This window comes from Pyrgilauda ruficollis, unplaced genomic scaffold (genome assembly GCF_017590135.1).
Source record: "Pyrgilauda ruficollis isolate IOZ18807 unplaced genomic scaffold, ASM1759013v1 scaffold78, whole genome shotgun sequence".
In the NCBI taxonomy this organism is placed as follows: Eukaryota; Metazoa; Chordata; class Aves; order Passeriformes; family Passeridae; genus Pyrgilauda; species Pyrgilauda ruficollis.
The window spans coordinates 978,305-989,419 of record NW_024529710.1 but is presented as its reverse complement, the minus strand read 5'-3'; the positions used below and the strand labels follow the sequence as shown (position 1 = coordinate 989,419).

The window sequence follows — 11,115 nt, the reverse complement described above, 5'->3', positions numbered from 1 at the left end:
TTGGGGCTACAAAAAACCCCCCAAATAAAAAAAAAAAAAAAAAAAAAAGGCAAATAATTCTCCCAGGAACTATAGGTGTCAGACACCCAGAAGACAAGTGTCCAGGTCATGTTTATCTGTACTGGCATCAACCTTTCCTATTTCTCCTCTTCCTAATGAAATTCCTTGTCTCAGAGACACACATGCCTACTTCAGAAGATGAACACATAACACTGTATGAACATACTAGGGAGAAGACTGAAAGGTGCTTTGGGATCAGAAGCAGAAAGTGCAGAAATTCAGGTACATAAAGGGTGAAACCTTGTATTTCACTTTAATTAGACACACTGAATTTTGAGTATGGAGAAACTCAGTATGTATGAAAAAGTTTGAGAGGCTAAACCTTTCTAAAGTGAAAGAAGAAATACCTGTGTAATAATATTTCTTTCTCAAGATTATTTTACTACCATAAAGGCTTTTATTTTTTTCTAAACAGTGGGAGGAAGGTGTATTTAGTAGCATGCTTTTAGAGCAGGTACTCTGTTTTCACACCTGCCAATACAGACTTTGAAAACCTGACATGACTAACTTCACTGATTCATCAGATAAAAGATGTAGTTTACTTGAATTTTTTCTTCGAAATCTAATATGAAAAATCTGTCTGCTTTAAATCACCAGGTGACAATCAATCTGTGTGGTACTACATATCCTGTACATCACAGAAGTAGACAGGTCAAGGGAATGATGGAATGAAAAAAAATCACACCCAAAACTACAACAGTTCTCTGTCTGAAATCCTACTGACCCTCAAGTTTTTGTCTTTTAAAGAGCTTCGAAATGAGATAAAGCTCTACTTAGAGCTTTATCTACTAGACTAGAATCTAGTACATGGTAAGTATCTTTCTCCTCAAAATGCAAAAAAGGACCTAGCAAGTCACTAGATATACAAAAGACTACACTGCGTACACAGTGATGTTCAGCCCCCGCAAAAACAGCCTTGAAAAAGCAGCTTATTTTCCTAAGGCAAAGACTGTCAAAGCCATCACTTCCCACACTTGCACTCTCAAAAGAAGGCCTGGCATTTTGAAGGAAAAATATCACAGTAATAAGTGTTATTGCTATGACAGATTGCGCACAACAAGTGAATAGCATTGTAAAAACAAAATGCACCAAGTAATGTGAATGCACACACAGATGGCTGAGATCTCCAGATGACCTCCCAAGAACAGTCTGAATGTTCACGTCACGGCAGGCTAATAACTCTGCTCTACTGGCGGCAAAGGCAGCTCTGGTGAACCTCCTGATTCATCTGAACTCTAATGCAGCAAGAGCATCTCAACTCCCCACCCTTCTTGGCCGTTTTGCTATAAGGTGTGCCTATGCAGTGAAAAAGTTAAGAAGCCCAGTCTCTCAGGCCATCTAAACAAAAGTCATAATGACTTGGTCTGCATTTTGAACCTGTATCAATGCCTATAATTCTCAATAGCAGTGGGTCAATATTTTTAAACTAGTAAGTTATTGCAAGTAATTAAAATTTCATAGAACCATATGATGTGCTGAACTGAAAGGAAACCACAAGGATCATCATCCCCCTCCTGGCCCTGCACATGATAGCCTCCAGAGTCACACCATGTGCCCAAGAGCATTGTCCAAACACTTCTGCACTCTGTCAGGCTTGGTGCTGTGACCACTTCCTGAGGGAGCCTTTTCCAGGAACAAAACACACTCTGGGTAAAAAACCTTTTCCTAATATCCAACTTAAACCTCTCCTAGCACAGCAGCTTCATACCATTCCCTCGGGTCCTGCCACTGGTCATCTCAGAGATCAATGCTGCTCCTCTTCCACACACAAGGAAGTTGTAGACTGCGATGAGGTCTCTGCCTCTCCTGTCTCCTCCAGGCTCAGCAAACTGAGTGACCTCAGTCACATTTTGTATGGCTTCCCCTCTACATCCTTCACAGTCTTCACTGTTCTGTTTTCAGGCTTGAGACAATCAATATGGGGAAAATGGGGAATGGGGAATATAAATCATTCTTCATCCAAGTCTCCAATTTTTCCAAGTTTATTTAGACTACAGTAACAAAGAGACAAGAAAAGACAGCTTTAACTTTTCTCTTGTCCACTTTTCCTACAAATTCATAGGCATTTTTAAGTTTACCTGTAATCAGCACTAAGGGCAATTAAGAATCAGTTTCAGAACAGAACACAGTTCTTCTTTATTAAAAAAAACCCTAAACTAGCACTGATGATACTTCAGAACTAATTCTGTACCCAAGAAAACAACTGCAAGTACAAAAGAATCCAAATATGCTTACCCAAAATCAAGAAACAAACATTCACAATGCTTTAGCAGAAATCACCAGGACATGCACTATTAGTAGGAAGTGTTCTTGGTAGATATCTCTAGCTGTAACACAGTGACTTTTAAGTCTATCCGTAAGTTCTCAGAGAGGGAGCAAAAAAATTGTGGAGCTTCTTTCCTAGTTTACAAGATCATCATATGCCATTTTCTGAACAGAAAGAAGATTCCAATAATATTTTATTATTTCAGTAGATTTGTTTCAGAAACACACATACACACACAGAGGAAAAAAAATAAAAATCAGACAATAGGGGCTTTTCATTCCATCATATTACTTTGTTTTTAGTTAAGCAAAGAACATGCAGTCAAAGAACACGCATGTCAAAGAACAAGCAGTGCTAGTGCCACTGAGCATATGTAATATTAACAGATTCTGTTAATGCAGATTCCAACTTTAGCCTTCCTCCCACATGCACACACGCACATTACCATGGTGATCTGCAAAATCTGCTGCCTGGGACTTCAGAACAGTACAACATTTGACCTCAGCATCTTTGAATAGATGCACACACAAATTAAGTTACATTTTAAAATTTTACATTTTTACATTTTAAAAGACATTAAGTCACAAATAGTTTGATAAAATTGTCTGTACAGAAGAAAACTGACAAAAATATCTAAATATGATTTCAGCCAGTAGAAACAAAGCAACAAAGCTTTCAGATCACACCTTCTGTCCTTGAAAGAAAAATAACAAAGTTTAAGAATTTGAAAAAAGAGGTAGCATATATACAGTATAAAAACCATAATCTAGAATCACCCATTACGTCTGTGAATATTTGAGTACCTATCTGATCTGTGGAAGTGTCTCTTTCAGAACAACATATTTTCTTTAATAGAATTCTTAATTTGCATATTATTTCACTGAAATGCACACTTGTTTGAACTGTCACAGGTCTGTGCCTGCTGTGAGTTTCTCCCAAGCTGGTTCACTCTTGATGCAGTCTCCTTTTATCTATTACAATTTTCAACTGAACTAAATAATAATGAAATAATCTTAAGAAATAAGGATCTGTGAGGAAATAAGGATACTGTGAATACATATATATCCTGACAACACAGAGGACAAAGGACTGGGAGCACAGGCGACAACTGTGCCCCAACCAAATAATAAATACGTTAAAAACCAAATCCACCACAACCTCCCGTATCTGTATTTTTCTGTATATAAACTGATAATGCTCACACTTTGTTTTGTAAGCACCTCTGGATACAAGTATCTGCAATTCCACTGAAGAAATACAAGAAATACAATTCTGGCTGGCTGATGGCTGGTATCACTCTCACAAATGCATTCTTGCAGAGATGAAGCTAACTTGCTTTGCAGACTTTAAATTGTAACGAATTTAGGATCCCAGTGAAAGCTTCACCACTAATTTAATCACAGCCAGGGTTTGACCTGCAATGCTTAGAGCTGAAAGGAGTCACCACTCCTGCTGTCTTCCTGGGAAAGGCCTGTTCTAAGTGGAAGCACCACTTAGCAATCATTCATGGAAAGTAAATGCACCAGTGCAGGGATTTAGAGGCTCTTCTACAGAGAAAGCTTACAGGAAGCTTGGATACAGCAGACCCTAGAGGATGGTCCACATGTGAAACTGTCTATACTGAGATACTGCCCCTTCAAATTCACCTCAACATACTCTCAAGTTGAACTAAGATTTTTGAAGAGTACCACAAAGCTTTGTCGTTTTCAACACAGCTTAGAAGAAAACCAGATACAATTATAAGAAATAGCAGAGCTGAACACACCTAGATTTATCCTTTAGAAAAGTCCCTATTTCAACTCTAAAATAAATACTTGATTATGTAGCAAACCCTGGCTGTACCAGTGACATGCTCCTACTGTGAGCACATCATCTAAGCATTTGTGCAAGGTGGATTTTTTGATAGGACAAAATCAACCAACCAAAAAGAAATAAAATAACAGAATGCATCAAAGCTTAGTTTTCTATTGGCTCTGCAAATTATTCCTCACATATGCTTGAGGACAAAACCAGCAAAATCAGATGAGCAAGGAAGGAGTGCATGAAATACCAAAAATAACACCTTGGTGTTATTTGGTGAAGACTACTCCCTGCTCCCATCTTCCTCCCCTTAAAAATTAGATGTTACTTAAAATACACATTTTAAGCCTTTCTTCCAGTCCACTCTACCCTAACTTTTTTGAACCTGTCTACACCAAATAAAATGGGTAAACTCCTATTTCTGAAATAGTTGTACTTAATTTTCCCTGGAGAAAACAGCTTCTACTGTATCTCAAAATCTATTTATATTGTTCAAGTGAACAGGACTACTAAACTTGAAACTACATTCTCACATCAATTTTAGGCTTTTTTTTTTAATATAACAAGACAGAACAAACCTTATAAAACTCAGCTTACTAGAAAACAACTTCAGTGCAAATATACCAGGGCAAGATACCATTCACTTGAAGGGTTAAGAGAAGAAATAGGTAGTTGAGCTCAAGTGAAAAATTGTTCTCAGGAAGCTTTAAAGGAGTAGGTGGAATTCCTTTAGCAACTGGTGTTTGATGCTAATAGCTGCATCACATGGGGCCAATTAAAAGAGGTGTTATCAGACAGCACAAGACTTACTGAATATGAGCTGTAAGATAAAAGCAACCAAAAAACGTAACAAGACACTTTCTGCATATAATATTTCAGTACTAAGCAGCATGACTGTTTTGACAAGGAAGCCAGCTGCAAATTAGAAAAGTCCTATTTTTGCAAGAGATTTAAACAGTTGTTCTCCAAATTCAGTGAGTGAGTACAAAAAAGATGATTAAAGACCCCATTCCAAAAATGAAGCATGGGAAAAGTATATCAAGCCCATACAAAGATAAGCCAGAACTTTAAAACAGAAATGGTACTAAATTTAAGACAGAATTCACAAACCTCAGTCTGAAGGCACTAATTTATTTTTTGCATGAGGACAATTAGGATTTTAACTGAGGAGGCTTTGGTAACAACACACTCTCTATTCTGTGAAAAGAAAGTTTTGAAAGGAAACATTTTTGGACTCTTTGTAATAACTGACAAAGTTCAAGGCACACACAGTTAGAAAAAAACAGGTTGAGTTGTACAGCGATTTGTGAAAAAGTACAAGATACCAAAACATCCAGCGAACCATGATGCAGTCTGTAATCAGTTGCTTGGTTCATGCACAGTTTTGCCCTTGTACTGTTCATATACTGATAAAACAAATAGCTCTCTCTTTTAGCCTAAATGGATAGAGATACTTACAGTTTTTTATCCATTTGCCTAAAGTGCAACTCAAAGCATTCCAACTGTTTAGCTGTGAGAAGTTACTAGATCAGAGAGGTCATCTCCATGTGCAATACTGTCCCAGCATTACAAGCCCCTTACTGTTTAGATCAAAGTTTCTCCTTTTCTATGAAGATGAACTGCAATTTCTCCTCCAGCACCTCTTCCCCAACACAGAGGCACTGGTTTATGCAATGCAAACAAACCTCATCACAGGCCAGCATATGTCTGCTACAATTTAGGTATGGCGGGGAAAGGATTCAAACTCTGTCCAGTGAAGAACTGAGGTAACTGTTTTCTAATAACTGTGGTATCAGATCAAGGGCTCAGGTAACTGCCATTCAATAGACCTCTGACATGACTAGATGTCAGCCTATAACATGATCCCTACTTTCAACATCAGCAAAATACGTAAACCCTTGAACACAACAGAGACCCATTTCAGTTGTTTGTTGAATATAGCTTAGCCATAACACAGAAGCAAGCTGTGTATAGCAGCTTGTATAGTATAGCAGCATAGCAGTTCCTAGCTCTTCAGGCAGTGCAATTATCAGAAGATTGCTTTCTCCCATGCACCACTCATGCACTAATGCACGTGCGGACAGAAGGTACCACAGAATCACTAAATATGCTGAGCTGGAAGGACCCCCAAGGATAACCAAGTCCAACTCCTAGCCCTGCACAAGACATCTCCACAAGTCACAGTAGCAGTTCTCCCTCTGATGGCTCACAACAAATATTGCAAATCTGATTGGACAACAAACTAAATAAATTAGAAGAGGAAATTAATATAGGTCAGTTATGTTTCAGGAAGAAGCCTGCAAAACCTGCTGACAATTTCATTTACACATTACGTCTTCCTCCTTACACCCTCTTCCTAAGCCATTCTGTTAATGTGATACTGACAAAGAATATGTAAGACTGCTCTGAAGTAGGTCTGCATGCCCTTAACTTTGCCTTCTATATGGACAGGACAGCTCCTCTTCCCCTTGTTGTTGAGGTGAAGCAGTCAACTGAAACTACTGCTCCTCTTACGACTACCCTTAGTCTAGTAATTTCATCTCACACATCCACTCCTAAGCACACACAAAACATTCCATTGGAGGAAGACCAAAGGAGTCCTCAGGCAGTTACCCATCTATGAAATGGGCATTGAGCCAACACCTTCTCGTAGGATGCTCACCAGCCTAATTTTCCTACATTCACTTTGCTACTAACAGGCAGCTTTCTTGCTGCTAAACTTCCTGTTCAATCTGCCCTTTATGTGAAGCTCCCACTTAAACATCTTCACTGCAGCTGTTTGATTGCTCTTTTACCCACGTTCAATTGTTTCAGGTTGCCTCTTCCTTGAATTCATCATCATTTCTTATCATTGCTAATCATACAATAAAATGAGACACTCATCACGCAAGACAGACTTGCTTCATCAAAATAACATGAAACCTTTAAGTGACTGTGAATACTCAAGAGCCTCTCTTCAGATCAACTGATTTTCTCTAAAGAAAAATTAATCCAATCCACCCATCTCAAGATTAGCATCCTTCAGAGCAGCATTCCTCCTCCCCCTCTCTCCTTCATTTTCCTCCTAGACTTGGCTACAGAAAAGAACACCATGTGACTGCTTTTCTAATGCATCTACATCCAGTCTACTCAAAAAATAAAATAATTTATTTGTGCAGTGATATACACTTTGATTCAGTACTTTTAACACAAAAGTAATACAGCAGCTATAATATAAAAAATAACTCCTTCATGTCAACCCTTGCTAAGTATACTTTGAGCATTGATAAAAATGGATTGGGAGACAGGCATTCATGTTTCAGCAGTCAATTGTCTACAGTTCTTCAGAACAAATTAGAAAGCAATTCCCCCACTTTTAAAGTACGAAAACAGTGACAAACACTTTCACAACACCCTAAGTTCCCCAAAAACTCTTTTAGTCGCTACGCAATACAAGGCCGGTATTAAAACTAGGAGACAGAAGATAGCTAATATTAAACAGTTATGGTAGCAACAAACACATCTTAATGAATATGGCATCAGGAACAAGGGCCACGCTAGCCTTCATCCACTTTCTCTATCTACATGCACACAGAGGCGTAGAACGAGAAACACACACCCAGGGCTAAGGCGGTGACCAAAGATAAGTGTTTACATATGTTTACGTAAGGCAGCAGTCTATAATGCTCGCTAGACTCATAGGTAGGAAACACTTGTATTGCACTAATGAATTGCATGATAAACTGCTATTCACTACCTGGACTCAGGCTGTCAAGTGTAATCAAGAGCTGCAACTGAGTTGCTGAAAACTGATTTAAATAGGCAAAGTGTATCACTCAAAAGTGAAAATTAGTCTCAGTCGAATTCTATCCAAGCACTCACTGACACTGACCAGAGCCCAGGGGGTTTCTAAAATGAAACATGACAGAGTATGCAAAACAGACTGGCACAAGATTTTCCTTAGCAGTATGGTATGCTAAGTTTACATTTAATTTGTCAAGCTAAGTTCACTGAAAATAAAGTAACAACAATAAAAAAATTCAACAGGAGCAGTATTTCAAGGGAGTACTTCAACACCAGGGCTCTTTTTTTCCATTATTGAGTCATTTAATTCCACATTCTTCATGCCTAAAAGGTAGGTCTATAAATCACATTAAGCAGAGCAAGTATCTCAGTGCTATTCCTAATAGTTTGGAAAAATAATCCTGAACTTCAGGAAACTGTCACCTCAAAGATATAGCACAGAATAAAATATGTTCTCCTTGTCAGTGGTGTAAAGGAAAAAGTATTTTTTCTAACAATGCACTGTAATTCTAGGCAGGAGAAACTCAACAGGCAAAAAAAGAAGCCCCTTCATCCCCACCTCAGGGTCAAAAGGTCTGGCACAAGTATCTTCAGAGTTTGTGCAAGCTTGCTCAAGTTAATGGGTGTTACATGGACTCCTCTGCAGTGGACAATCAATTACAGCAACAACTGTTGATTAGCACCATTCCACCACCAACCACCATTACTCCTAGAAAAGCAACTTCTTGTTGGGCAAAGAGATGAAATGAGACATATAATCCTTCTTGTTTATTGTAACAACTCTATGACACACGATCTGATTTTTTGAAACCATTTTAGGGTTAATATTTTATCACTGCAATGAAACCTCTGATACACAGGTTAAACAAGGCACAGTAAAATATACAGAAAGAAAGTTGGAATACATACTCAATTTCTCATCTCCTTTTCCTAAATCAAGTCAACTTTTTTTTTTTTTTTTACTTGATGAGGTATTTGAAACATTTCTGTCTTTTCCCTATTGTGATCAGCCACTGTGTCGAGACTTGCCATAGACCACCACACTGCACACCAAGCCACCACATAACTTCCAAAATTCTCACAGCGTCAGAATTACTAGCAGGCTTCAAAAGAAATTTATTTTGTATGGTTATACTACAGCACAAGTAAATTGACAATTATTTTTTTGCAAAACAGAACAAAAGATAGTTTAACTGTAACATTTCTGTACAAGCTACATAGAACAACAGTTTTAGAGTTCTTTGTTCCTCTGGAGCACAAATGCCATATAACATTATATGGACCGTGTGATGTCATTTGTAAACTATACAATTCTGGCCTAGATATAGAGAAAATTCACCAGGAAGTGTCTTAAACATTGAATAACTCATACTTGTTAGCAAAATCAGTTATATCCAGGTTCCAGCTTCTCATTCAAGCTGATGGGAAAACCCAAATTTAAAAGAGCAGTGATAATAGCTATTGACATACAATGAAGTTTATGTATATACTAAATTTATACAGTGAATTATTTCATTGCTTGTTTGATCTGCTACTTATTTCATTAGTGGTTGTAGTCATATGCTTGATCACTTCCTGCAATTTCATCTACAACAGTCCTTTTCATTCCTCAAAAAACACCATTATTACAGTAGAAGTTTAATATTTAACTACTTCTTTCAAAAATGCATCTATATTTTAACACTATTAAAAAAACAACTCAGAAATGTACCTATACCTTCAACGAGCTGCTATTAATCAGATCACCTAAGTAAAATACTTGACTAAATATGCCTTAAGAGTGAGGAAAAAGCAGCATCTAATCCCAGCTATTTCAGTCAAATGTAGGGAAACACAGTAGTATTACGCTTACTGGTATTTCAAATACACTGATTTAAGTCTAAAAGGTTACTGTCAGCCCTGGAGGATTAAGTAAGATCCATCACACTAACACTTAAAGCAGGCACTTAAGGCATCACTTTCTCCCAGATTTTCTTTACTTTTTTATGTTTAACCAGTTACTGCAGTCTAGGAGAGACATATATATTCAACAGGCATGGGAAACGTCTGCCTAGAGTCTCACTTAAATTACTAATCAAGTTTTTATCTCGCAGACATGAAATAATCACTCCATTCATCAATCCAAGTTCAGAAACAACACCGGAAAACTTACAGTTTAATGCATATCCAGCTTCAGAGTTAAACGTCACAGGGCCTGACGGTCTCCTGGAACGTTCTCCTACGGAAGAGTTGCAATTCTGGTAAGCGAACAGGGTCACACACACGGAGTATCTGCCTGAAAACCACACGCTCACCCCACCAGACAAGCGCCACATTTCAAATAGGAACTGTTAAACGCTAATTTACCTCTCTAGATGCGCACGAAAGTCCTTGCTGTTGCACCCCAGCTCCCTCCTTCCCCTGCCGGGAGGGCCTTACGCTCCTGCCGCGGCCCCGCGGGCTCCGCACGCCGCTCGGGGCGCGGATGGGAGGGACGGAGGCATCCCCGCCGCGGCACCCCGCCCTGCCCGAGCCCAGGCCCGCTGCCCAGCGCGGCACCTGCCCCACCGCCGCACGCTCGGGAGACGGGGCGGGGGCGAACAGCATTAAAAAAGAGCCAAAAAAACCCTCCCAGCCCACCCGCCAAAACCCTCACAACAAACCAAAAAATAATTAAAACAGGGCAGGGTGGCGAGCGCGGGGATCCCCGCAGCCCTGCCCCGCCACTCACCGCTGCCCACGGCGGCGCCCGCTCCTTTGTGTGCCCGCCGCACCCCGGCACCTCCGTCTCCCGCTGCCGGGCGCCCCGCGCCCCCTCCCCGCCGCGCCGGGGGCGGAGGAGGACGCAGCCGAGATCCGCGGAGGAGGCCGCTGCCGCCCGCCGGTCACATGCAGCGGGCAGGCGCGGCGCAGGCTCCCCGGGAGCCCGGCCGGCAGCGTCCGAGGCGAGCTCGGCGGTGAAGATGGCGACCTCGGCGGCGCGGGGAGGGAATCCCCAGGCCGGCCCGCTCCGCTCCGCGCTGCCGGCTGGGCTGGGCGCGCCGGGGAGGGGAGGGGACAAAGAGCGGCTGCCGCTGCCCGTCAGCGCTATCGCGGTGCCGCCCGCTCCTCCTCCGCCGCCTCCCCGCGGTACAACCTCCGCCAGCTCCGCAGCGCTCCCTGCCCGGCCCGCTCCTCTCCGCTCCCACCGCCCGCGGCTCGCTGCCCACCGCAGCGGCACCCCAGCG

General features: G+C 40.9%; 1 protein-coding gene across 2 annotated transcripts in view; it reads right to left on the bottom strand.

Moving 5' to 3' along the window:
• CDC42SE2 (CDC42 small effector 2) overlaps window positions 1–10,905 on the bottom strand; it is an 83,224-nt gene extending 72,319 nt beyond the window's left edge. The window contains exons 1-2 of one of the 2 annotated variants that reach the window (XM_041486731.1): window positions 10,620–10,905; window positions 10,062–10,127 (exon numbers count right to left, since the gene is read on the bottom strand). The gene's annotated coding sequence lies outside the window, so the exon portion shown is untranslated. Of the gene's footprint in view, window positions 1–10,061; window positions 10,128–10,255; window positions 10,409–10,619 lie in introns of those variants that run through there. The other variant, XM_041486732.1, reaches the window with a different exon arrangement.
• Between the last annotated feature and the right edge of the window lie 210 nt (window positions 10,906–11,115).